Source organism: Aulonocara stuartgranti (assembly GCF_965226115.1).
Source record: "Aulonocara stuartgranti genome assembly, chromosome: 23".
Taxonomy (NCBI): Eukaryota; Metazoa; Chordata; class Actinopteri; order Cichliformes; family Cichlidae; genus Aulonocara; species Aulonocara stuartgranti.
The window spans coordinates 29,962,229-29,974,874 of record NC_138958.1 but is presented as its reverse complement, the minus strand read 5'-3'; the positions used below and the strand labels follow the sequence as shown (position 1 = coordinate 29,974,874).

General features: G+C 38.5%; 1 long non-coding RNA gene across 1 annotated transcript in view; it reads left to right on the top strand.

Moving 5' to 3' along the window:
• Positions 1–1,644: 1,644 nt before the first annotated feature.
• LOC309701212 overlaps positions 1,645–12,646 on the top strand; it is a 74,193-nt gene continuing 63,191 nt past the window's right edge. Inside the window, exon 1 of the long non-coding RNA XR_014274915.1 lies at positions 1,645–1,657. This is a non-coding gene — a long non-coding RNA (uncharacterized lncRNA). The remainder of the gene's footprint in view (positions 1,658–12,646) is intronic.

Sequence of the window (12,646 nt, the reverse complement as noted above, 5' to 3'; positions counted from 1 at the left end):
TCTGGGGTGTCTCAGAGTCTCTCGCAGCTGATCTTACAGCTAATCTAGTTTTTGTCAATGTAAATGAGCACGTTCCAGGTATAGAGCCATCTTGTCCTGTATTTAAAGTAAATTCCAAGTTTAAAGTATTCCTTATTGATCATAATCTGGGCCTTGTTAATCCCTCAAGGTCATTCACATGAGTTAAGGTAAAACTATTGCAATGGTAGTTAATGGTACTGTACAAGTTCAAATCCTGAGTGCTCTAAGGCTTCAGAAATTTAAGGATCTGGCTCACATCCCAGCTTTACATTTGGCTGCAAAATGTGTGAGGTTACAGGTCAGTGAAGACACCAAGCTGCACACTTACCACTCCTTGATGTTCATAAAAGTCACAAACAGATTTGGTGACCGAAGATAAGATGAATGGATGGATGCCATCACTGGGAAGTGGCAAGAATTATAGACTTGCTCGTATTTCCCATGCTCTGCTGTTGAGAGCAGTAGAGAGCACAGGGAAGAAAAGCTGAATATGATAGCCAGTCTGGACTTCAATTTTCCATTATTTCATTTTTTAGCAGCATGATTCTCAGTCCTGAAGAACTGCAGGTTATCAGATATCAGAAAACCTGTTTTGTTGTTTTAGGTTGCTGTACAGTTTTTCCAGCAGGAGCTTGTCTTGCACTTTCACTCTTGACAAACTGCACAGTGCACTATATAGTTGGACCTTTCGGTGCGGTTATTTATTTGTATTGAACGACCTATGCTGCACAAACAAACTGCACCAAGGGAATAAATGGTCCACAGTAGGGTCCAAAAACAGTACACAAGCATTTGATGTTTGATGTCCCCAGAGGAAGAGAAAAAAAAGCTCACTTTCAATGTCCATTCATTCCTCCATCATTTTAAAAGTGTGCATAAGTGCTATGAATGCAGAAACTGAATATCAAATAAAGAGAAAACTGAAGTGCTGCAAGGCTCTTAAGGCTAATCTGACAGGTGCTCTTCAGATGCAAGCTCAATGTTAAAAGAAAAGGTTGCTGAGGCATGTTTGTTGATTCTCTTCCTGGAGAATTGCTACTATAATACTACTATCCGATTGTTCAGTCTGACGTCTGGGTCTAAACTCCGCTGCAGGTCCATATATCAAACGATCACTATGGCATTACTGAGAGTTGAAAAACTGTCTAAAGTCTTTCATCTTTAATAAAATGATCAGCGTTCTGCTCTACCAGGTGTAACAATTGAGTTTAACATCCAGGCATCCATGAAAACGGAATTTATGACATTTAACGGAGTTAGAAGTTAGCAGGGAGTTAGCTCGCTAGTTTCTATCTAAATACAATATAGCATGTCCTGACTGCGGGGTTTTGGAAACAAATTAAAACGTACAGCTCTGCTATCACTTCCAGCATAAATGAAGACAGAAAACTAAACAGCAGTGACGTTTGTAGGGTTACTGAAGTTTGGCTAGCTGGTATATAATGATGTGCTACGTGACCGCTAGCGACACAGCTATGTTAGCATAATATAAACAAGCTAACTTTTTTTCCACTCGATAAAAGTTACCGTGAGTGTTGTCGGTGGTCAGGAACAAATGTAATCGCATGGCAGGATGCTGTAAAAGGACCAAACTTCAGCCAGGAGAACAACTGAGATAATCCATCCACAATACGAGGTTAGTCATTCATATACTGCTGCATGGGCTGGGCTGTAGTTACATCCTAAGGTTTTAAAGACTGAGCTTAAATAAATGACTAGTGGTAATAAAAGCCGAGGAAGGTCAACAGGGATCACTGACTGTTTTAGGAGCTTTTTGAGATCAAATAGAAGAAAATACATAACATTAAACATGTTAACAACACAAAAGCCATATTAAACGCAGACTACTTTAGGCCCGGAAGTAGGATTCGTCGTGTCATCACTGAACAACCGGATAATAACATTATTATATTATTTTACAACAAACATAGTGTTTCAGGAACTGTTTTTTTTTCTTTTCGGTTGTTGAGCAGAAATTGGATGGATAGGATTTCTTTTTTTTTTTTTTGTGCAAGATTTGATCACATTTCAATTTTCACTGAAACAGATATCTCGTGAATTGATAATCTGCATCATCTACAATTTTCATCCTCATGATTGTCTTTGCTGCTGGGTTGTTTACATACATTTCACAGCTCAGTGTTATATTGTATATTTTATTACATTATCGAAGGCAGTGTCTTCGTGATTATATTCGGAGTGTGCAGCGCCCAGGGGCCCCACTTATCCACGCTGCCCCAGTAGAATTAATATTCTTCTTGATATGACCAGGGTTCAATGCTCAGCCTCAGGTGTCTTTTTAATTACTGTTGCTGCTTCTCGTTGTCTTGGTCACCTGTCTTGGTGGGTACTACCGGTAGTTGTAATTTTTCCTCTCTACCTATACAAAACAATCCCTACGTATTTTCTGGCATAAAGAAAAGCACAAAAGGATAAACAATCTGAGAGAAATATACCTCCTGAGGGAAAAAGCACAGTGTGTCTGCAAGGAAATGGATCAGAGTGAAACTGTAGGTGTTGGTTGTCATCCTTGTGAATGGATTACTCCTTCATTCTCTTTGACCTTCAGTGTCTCCATGTCTGCCGGTGTGAAGTCAAGCTCGGGTGACCTTTGGATTTTTACACAAGACTCCTAGCCTACTGACGTAACTCTTATCTTTTTCTGGTGCTGATAATGCCTTTCCTCCCCCCACTCGGTCTTGATGTGGAAAAGTCAGTTTTCCTCATATCGCTAGATGCAGTAAGAAAGATTATGGCTCGGTGTGGGTGAGTGCACGTGCCTGTGTGTATCTGTGTGGGTCTAAGCACAATAACCTGTGCATCTGTGAAAGACGGAGAGAAACAACATGAAATTGGTTAAATTGCCACAGTATCATAATGGCTCCTATTTTTGTTCAGAGCTTTTACATCTGAATCAGAGTGTGGTAATGACCTGTCTTTGTCTTGAAAGAGAGTTTGTCTTTAAAAACCTCTGCGCACAAAAAGGAGGCGACAATAATGTGTGTACTTGCAGCTCCTATTAACCAAACCTCAGTCATTTGCTAATGCAAAATGAAGGTAAACAAAATATGAGCAGCTGTACTGTGAACTCAATAGACCAACAATAGACGATGGCAGAACAAGCATAACATTTTAGCTAAAGTCTTTAATCTGTGATTCTACAAACCCTGACCTTTGTTTGGCATGTCCACTCTTTACGCTAACACCTGCAAACAGGGAAAAAAAAATCAGTCTTTTATTGCTTTTATTACCTCAAAGTGTTTCTTAACATAAGGCATGTATATGTTGCCTTAAATACAACAAATACAACTAAATACAACATTGTGCATTTTTTAAAAAAATTAAGAGTGCCATGAACTAAAACTTTACATACATTACTTAAGGATGTAAAAATGTGGTATGTTACAGTATTTCATTGTGAATTGAAGTAAATTACCATTGGCTATAACTAGCTTATTCAGTATAAGCAACCACAATTATGGAGTAGAGATGTTAACACGAAAGGTATCCAGATGAGTATTATCAGGGCCGTCCACAGGGAACCGCAGATGGTGGTAGAAGAAAAGAAAAGTTCTCTATCAAAGTTGGATTAGAAAAGTAGGAAAAGATGCACAAACCAGAGGGATGACCACAGCATTTAATAATGGAGGAATGTTCATTCAAGAACTCGGGAGAGCTTTACAAGGAGCAGATTCAGCTGATGTCAGTCCATCATGAGCCATCACGCAGAGAAGTCTTCAGGAAATGGGCTGCAACTGTTGCATTACAAATATCAATCAACTCCTGAACCAGAGACAACATCAGAAGAGTCTTACCTGAGCTGAAGAGAAAAAATAAGTGGACTGCTGCTCAGTGGTCCATAGCGCTCGTTCAGATGAAAGGACTTTTTGCATTTCATTTGGAAATCAAGGTCCCAGAGTCTGTAGAAAGAGCAGAGAGGCACAGAATCCAACCTGTTTGAAGTCCAGTGTGAATTTTCCACTGCCTGTGATGATTTGGGGTGACATGTGAGCTCACGGTGGTGGTGGTGCTGGTTGGCCCACTGTGTTTTATCAAGTCCAAAGTCTAAGCAGCCATCTGCCAGCACATTTTGGAGTTTTATGGGGATGCCAATTTCCTTTTCTAACTGCCACAGTGCCCAAACTACTACCAAATGGTTTGCTGACTATCATGATCCTGTGCTTGATTGGGTAGCTAACTTCCCTGAGGTGAATGCATTGTGAAGAGGAAGATGAGAAACACGTGACCTAATAATACAAACAAGATAAATGCTACTATCAAAGCAACCACAGCTACAGTGACCCCTCACCAGCGCCCATGTTAAAGGAGCCCCAATCAGTTATTTAGAGTAATATAAATGAAGATACTTTCCAGACGTTTGACATTCTTCCTTTTTTGATTGATGAGCTGTTGATTTTGAGCCATAATTTTACATGTAATCAACATGGAACATCTGAAAGGTTACATTTGTGAATTGAGTTACAAAATGTACTTTTTGAATGACATTCTAGTTTTTTGAGATGAAATATTAAAAAAAAACAAAAACAAAAAAAAACACAAAGTCAAGCGACAACCATTTTGCTTTACTTGAGACTTGGATGTCCTAGTTTATATAGTCTATTTGAAAAAACATAGCAAGAAAACACAGATACTTATAAGTATATAAGAGATTTACGAACTAAGAGGACTCCCACATACTCTCAGAAAGTGTAACACTGCAGTTTCTTGTCCATGATGTTTTCCACTGAAGTAAAAGACCACAGGACATAATTTATTTGTTTATTAAGTTTTACAGAAACGGTTAACAGTTCGGTCATCAGCTCGCCCCCTGTAGCTATATACAACACAAAAAGTCTCAGTTATATCTTCCTTCATAAGAGAACTGAAGTGTATATATTTAAATGAGTTTTAAATGTAATGCTAAATTCCCTAATTACTTTCACCATTATAAAGTCATTTAGTTACTTTCCAAAGAAGTAACTGTATCTAATTACGAAATCTTACTAAAGTGCACAACACTGATCTAATAATATCAGGAAGCAATTTGAGAAATTGTGAGAAAGCGCACATTAGAAAGTTAACGTGAAGCCACCATGAAGCAGAAAATCATAATTAAAATAAAAATTTCAATAGACGTGCACCAAAAAGTATAATATGTGCTGAACGTACTGATTACATTAATGTGAAACTGCAGTTTATATCTAGACTTTTCAAGTTAGACATCTCTAAGAACAGATAATCCACAGAGCTGAGACTCCATGCGGGCTCATTTACAGGCCAATCAAGTTTTCTTTTGGATCTTACTGTTATGTCAAGAGGACGTTTTATGGTCCTAATATGAGACTGGGCTGACAGACACAAAAGTAGTCAAATTTAAGAAGAGAATCTGGTCTCGTTGTTATGTTAAATCAAGTTTTGTCATTACAATTTGGGCAGGGGAAGGGATAAAGCAGATCTTTCCTTAGGGTATGAACCAAAAACTGCACTGAATAACAGTTTGAATCATTTGTAGTCCTAAAATCAAGAAGTCTCGTAAGAATTAGATATCTCATAACATAACATAATTACTGATTCAATAAAGAAAATAACTATAAAGTTTGCAGGCTAGAAAGAAAAAGCCTGGTTCAGTGTTTACAGTCGCCTGGAATGAAGCTACAACTGATGCTCATTGCTACCACAGAGCATTATACCTGCTGCACTGTGTCAGTAAATAGTGTACTCTAGGTATCCATTTTCTGCAGGCTTTTTTTTACAGTACATTGGTTGGTAAAAACCTTGAAGATGCAACTACAGAGCCATCACGCTTACATTCATCCCTACATTTGCTGACAACAGCTAGTTTAATAGCTTTCCTACAGTACGCATCTCTCCTACACATTTGGCGGATGCACTTCCCTTCAGGTTTATCGTGCAGAACAATACCACATTAAAGAAGAAGTTAAACAATTACCAGCTATTTTTTAAACCACTTGGACACACAAAAAAAACAACAGAAAAAAGGATTTCGTCAATGAGGCTGTGGCAAACATTTTGTTCCAGATGAAAAGAGCTGATGGAGACGAAGAAAGAGAGCACAGTGTCTGAAAAATAGGGAAACTGCCACATGCAGATGAATGACCTGAAGACGGGAGGGCAGAATTTACACCATTGTTTGCTTTTCACACACAACACTACCAGACAGGCGATCTCTGGCCCTGTCAGAGCTCATCTGGAGCTGAATTAAAGGTTCAGGGAGGGGAAAAAAGCAGTACTGCAATAAAACAAGCTAGCTGAAAAAGGAAATGAGATCAATAAAGCTTCGAGAGAGTCAAGATCTGATGGGGCTGAAAACCATGTTGAGCTTGTTTTCACCTGCTAAGTCTCTACCATTAATCTGCAGCACAGCATTATGGATTATATTGCAGATTGATTTGCCAGTGTCTCACATTTGGTAGCACAGCACTGCTCTTTAAAGCCAAAACTGCACACGACATAAATTCTGGGAATGTGTGAATCTGCTTTTCAGCAGTCTTTCACGTGTGTTTTTGCTGTGTAAACACATTCGTAAAAGAAATAATGTGTGTGAAAACAAAACGAACAAATGAGAAAGGCAACAGCGACCGCTATCTACCCTGGGGTTCCTGCACCATTTTAAAAATCACACTCATTGCTTTTCAAGGACCGTTTTAAGAACAATTTCAAAAAATGCATTATATATTTGGCCTTCATAAGCAAGTCTTAACCACTCATTGGATAAACTGGCATTAATAGAGCGATGGTGAAGATGTGCAAACCAATAACTAACTGTCATACAGTCTATGCTTACAGCACAGGCTTAAATGTTCTCAACTGTTTTCAATTGTACTTGAGTGTGATTAAATTGTTGGCAGACAGATAAAACCAAGACTGAAACATATATTTGGTAAATATTTGTTATTGTTGGTTTATTTCTTATCTATCTGCATCAAGTATGGTGTAGGTCAAGTTTTTTTTTTTTTTCATGACTGGCAGCATGGGTCTGCAGCAGTATTTTGACCAAAAGAAGCAGGGACACATCACCATGGCAACCAAGAAGCTACAAGAACTAGCTATTGTATTTTAACACAAAACCTTGATTTTTTTCTAAGCAGAACCAAGACGTTTTTAACGCCTAAACCAGGGGTCGGCAACCTGCAGCTATGTAGCCGCATGCGGCTCTTTTGTCCTTATACTGCGGCTCCGGGTGGTTTGGGAAAATAAATTAGAAGTATTTAGTTGAAGTGTATTTTATTTGTGTTTAGTTCTAAATTGGAAGATTATTGTGATATTGAAATATAAAATTAAAATTATATTTTATTATTTTTCATTGCTCAAAATAAGCGTCACACTCGCGGAAGCCGGTGTACCCGCCGAAACGCCGTGCATTTATCGAGACTTTCAACCCCAGGTAGGCCAATTATGGATCTTCGGATCCACATTATGTCAGCAGCTGTTCTCCACTGTGAACTATGTTAAAGACAAACACTGCTCACGCCTCACAGATGACAGCTTACAGTCCTGTGTAAAAATGAAAGTGACTTCGTACAGCCCCGATTTGCAGACGCTGTGCGCAGAGGTTTAGGAGCAGCAGTCCCATTGTAAACATACCACGGCAGACCCGACGATGTTTCCATGAAACATCGTTACATTTCAGCATCTCTTTATTGACCACTTTTCACACATGGTTGCTGTACGCACACAGCCGGCTGTAGCTTTGCAGCTCACAGCCCGACAACACAACAGCAGAGAGAGCACAGACTTTAAGGCGAGGCGTGATTGCGGGTGCCGCTGAGGTGCGTCCGCCGCACCTGCAGCGGCGCTGCAGACCACCCCCCACCACACACATTAACCAGGTAAAATACATATTTAGGCAGAATTTTGCAAATATCTATTTTTATTTATTTTTTTTAGCAGCATAGTGCTTTTTTTCCAATTATTTTTTAAAAGTCAGGTCAAGGCTCCAAAAGCCCAAAGGCTATATGAGGGAGGCGGCTCACAACAGTTTTTGTTTGCTACATGGATCATTTTAGTTCAGCTGGGTGTCTTTCCTTTTGTTATATTTCTTTAAGAGTTCAAAATGTGTTAATTACATAAATAAAATGTAATTTTCTCTGTAGCACTTCATGGATTTCATAAGCAACACACCTTAGTTGCTCTGTGGATTCTTTTAAAAAGCAGTTAAAAACGTTTCTGTTCAAACAAGCCTTTTGTTGATCTACGTATTTTATATTCTTTACATTATTTACATTTGATCTTTTATATTGATTGTATTGTTTATTTTAATCTTTGTGTACAGCGCTTTGTGACTGCCTGTCTGTTAAAAGCGCTTAATAAATAAACTTTACTTACTTACTTACTTTAGTTGTTCACACAAAGCATAAAGGTAAAAAAACCAACATATACAGTGTTATCTTCATTTTAGATGTCAAAAAGTATTTGCGGCTCCCAGTGTTTTCTTTTGCGTGGAAACCGGGTCCAACTGGCTCTTTGGGTGTTAAACGTTGCTGACCCCTGTTATAGCCGAACATCAGGCTCTCGTCTACCCAGTATCACAGCAAAACATGTAACCAGCACGCCGATCCAACATGTCCACGATTTGCGACTCTAAATTGTGAAATGGACATGCATGCAGAACTTGCAGTAAGCTACAGTAACGGCAAAGGGAGATATTTTAATCCAAAATTAAAGCATTTGGTAGATCATAAGGAAATTAATTTTGAGGGGTGAAAAAGTCAAAAAAGCTATATGTCATTATGGTTCTCTATACGCTATTGTGGATGAATGGATGGATGCTTTTAATGTTCCCTATCTTTTGTTTCTCGCATTTTAAAGATAGAAATGTCCCTGAAATCACACCTTGACTTCACAGCTTCCTCACAGAAATTACACCTGTCTTTGTTTGCTGCTTAGTGTTTCCAAATGACATATTACATGTTTTATAATAACAGTAATAACAACACACACATCTTCTAATTGGATCAGTAGCTCTAGGCCTGGTAACAGCTTTTGCCCTTATAATGCCTCAGTTTTTCCTTTCTCTTTGAAGACACACAGACATCTAACTGGCATAACTTTGGCCTAGACTGTCTCTCAGAAAACACACGTACAGACACACTGTCAATTTTCCCAATATTCCTAATACTATGCATTTTGTTATTTTCTCTCATTTTGTTGTATCTTGTCAGTCATGTTTTTCTCTGTCTGCTTCTTTGAGCCTGATAGATTATTTATAACGCTCCTTTTTTAGTCTAGACTTCACAGATGGTTCTATAAACACGATAATCAAAGCCTTTGATTCCCCCCCCCCCCCCTTTTGCTTTTCTCTTGGGGTTTGTGATCACATCAAGAGCATGCTCTGCATTGTTACAAAGCTTTGGTATGGATCACTCAATCAAGTTCTCCTTTTGGACTTCACAATGATGCTTTAATTTCTTATTGCTCACTTGCAGTTAACATTCGTCAGCAATGCTAGTTAAACCCAGAGAAGAAACATCACATATTTAATCTCATAGCCTGATGGGTACCACAGTTAGCTATACAGCCCTATGAAAAAGTGTTTTTTGCATATTGTCACACTTACATGTTTCAGATGATCAAATAAGTTGTTAATATTAAACAAAGATGAGTAAAATGCAGTTTTAAAATTATGATTTCATTTATTAAGCGGGAAAAACAACCTGGTATTATTGATGGTACCATCATCTCTTCTGTCTATCAAATGGCTATCTGAATGGCTATCAAACCACATTTTCCACCTTGGAAAACCTTCATGTGGCTAAATGTAAAAAATTCTGTAAAGAAATGATTAAATGCAGTTTTTAAACTGCAAAATGCAGTTTAAAAACTGCATTTTGCACGTATTTGGTTACCATTCTCTCATAGTATAGAAAGGCAACCCGTATTCTACCATATTTTGTCTGATAATCTGAAACATCATCATCATCAACATCTGAAAAAGAGAGAATAGTGCAAACATTTCTAAATGTGCAGCACCGTAGATACAGACAGGGGTTAAGTGAGGATGTGCATTTAAAGAAATAGTCTGCTGTGGTGACTACATTTGCTCCTGCTGCTCAAAAACATCAGGTCATTTGCAAACTAGGTATCTATTCAACTTGGAACTATGCACTATGAAAACTGTGATATGGTAAATGAAGGGCAAGATTGTGCTGAAGTTAAATACAGTTAAGGTTTGGGCTAAGTAACCTTAATAGCTGATGGCAGCTGATGTGTATTTCTGGTTAAGACTTCTTGAATGGTAAAAATGTATGTAAAAACATAGATGTTGGGTGAAGACACTGGTGAGTTACAACCCACAACATTTTCCCTGGCTATAAAAACCCCCATGCAGCACTCTCAACATTGATTTACAGCAGCCATCAATCAGCCCTCCCCAAGTTGGAGAAACTTTCACTCATGGCTGACATAAAATGATATTATTGTGGTAGGCCTGGGCTGGATTGTCCCTCTGGGACCTGGATGCAGCGGTGATTTTGGCCACCCTTACTGTCCCCTCCACTCTGAGTCGCACCCCCTAAACAGAAGTGGCAACAGGACGGGGATAAAACAGTGCACCCAGGGAGCTGCCCCCTTCGCGACCCGCTTCTCAAACCATCGATCTCACTCACGGGCCCCCGCACCGGCACATGGATCTCCCTGATTGAATTCCTCCTGCTCCTAACAGATCTGCTGGTGTAGGCTTGCTTGCTAGCAAGAGGCAAGACATTATTTAAGTGGATGAAACCTGATATGAATCATTCTGCCATGGTTTTTGCTGAATGACTACTTAGCTCACTTTTTATGAGCTAAAAATAACTCTTGTTTACGCTCACACTGACATGCCTTAAAAAAGCCAATTATGGACGAGTATCAGAAACTTCTCTGTCTCTTCATCCACCTATGCTATGTGCTCCCTTTGTGTCTGCATATGTGTGTGTGCCTGTGCATTTGACAGGTGCCAGCAGGCCACGCGATTTATCCCGCAGTAAAACACTTGTTATGCAAAGCACTTATTAAAGCGTCAGCAGGGAGGATCGATAAACCATTCTTTACGCCAACAACTTAAGAAAACCTGGTCACGGAGAGACAGCGTGCAGTGGTTTGCTGTGATATATGGCATCAGCGGGTCAAAATTAATTTACTGATGCGAATGTGAGAAACGCCATGCCAATAAAGTGGCAGGGAGAAACTATTATGAATCAGCTTGCCTGGCTGTCTGTAACCATAAATACTAAAAACATCATTAGAGGCTTAGAAGGGAAACATCAATTCTAACGATTATTAGCACTGGAAATCTATGAGACTGAGGAAGTACAAGTGAAAAGAGCCCACGGGACTTTAATGACTACCAGCAACGAGTGTTGGTGAATAATGTTTGTGCACCAAGTACATAATTGTGTGTTTGTTTACAGAGGAAGTGAAGAGGGAAGTGATGGAGATGAAGTTCACTCCTGTAAGTGACACAGTCATCATGTACATTTGTAAGTGTGACTAAGCACTCCATGATATTGCAGCAATGCTGCATGACACCTGTTGTTGCTGCTCTGGAGTAAGCCTGAGATCATCATTCACAAATCCCCCGTCATTCCCATCAATCAGTTTCACCACTCTTGGAAGAGCTCATTGATCTGGGTCTGCAGGTAAGAGGGGCTTCCATTTTCAGGAGTGCCTAAGATCATTGTCGTTGTCTCCCAAAACAACTGACTAAATTCCCTGAACCAAATTCACACTTTTTAGCCAGCACCTTGAACTTCTCTGAGAAGTCGGAAATTAATCAAGTATTAATCAAGTATAGTATTCAATCACTAAATCTAGTAAAAAAAAAAGAAAGGCAAATAAATAACTACTAATTACTACTACTAATCCAAACGTAATTATGGACTATACAGTTGTTGTTTTTTTCAGCTTTTTGTAAAAAAAGAAAAAGAAAAATTTAAGGATGACAACAACAATTACAGAAACATTCAGGAAATGGTACTTATCAATACTGTGACCACCTAATACACCTTATTAGGTGGTCTAATAAATGTGTTAATGACTGTATATTGATATAGTTTTTAAACATGAAAGGTATTTGTTGATCTCATAGCTTGCCATTTTAAGTTCAACATTTGTTTTTAACCTGATGTCAAAACACCAGGGTTGCAGATGAAAAAATTAACCAACATCTCTAAACACTAGGGGTGGGGGAAAAAATCGATACTGTGTAGTATCGTGATATTTTGTTTGCTAATAATGTATCGATACAGGGACAGCAGAAATCGATATTTTGTTACAAAAAAAGTTTTTGTGGACTGGAACACGCTCTGACTTCAGAGCATGTTGATCCTTTTTCTGAGCAAGAATCCTGACATTCCTTCACTGTCCAAATGTATTTAACTTTTTTTTGGCAGCAATAAACATGACAGTTTACTTATTTTAATTTAAGACATGTTTTATTTTAATTAAGTTTAAAACTTTTTTATTTAATGTAAAATTATATTTTGTTTTAATTTACTTTCAAATTCTTCAGTTGCTGAATGGGCTGCATAGTTTTCATAAATTGCATAGTTCAGAATAGCTATAATTGTACCAGATGGTTGCATTCAGTTAAGTTGGACTAGTCTGTAATACAAACCGTTCAAGTTTG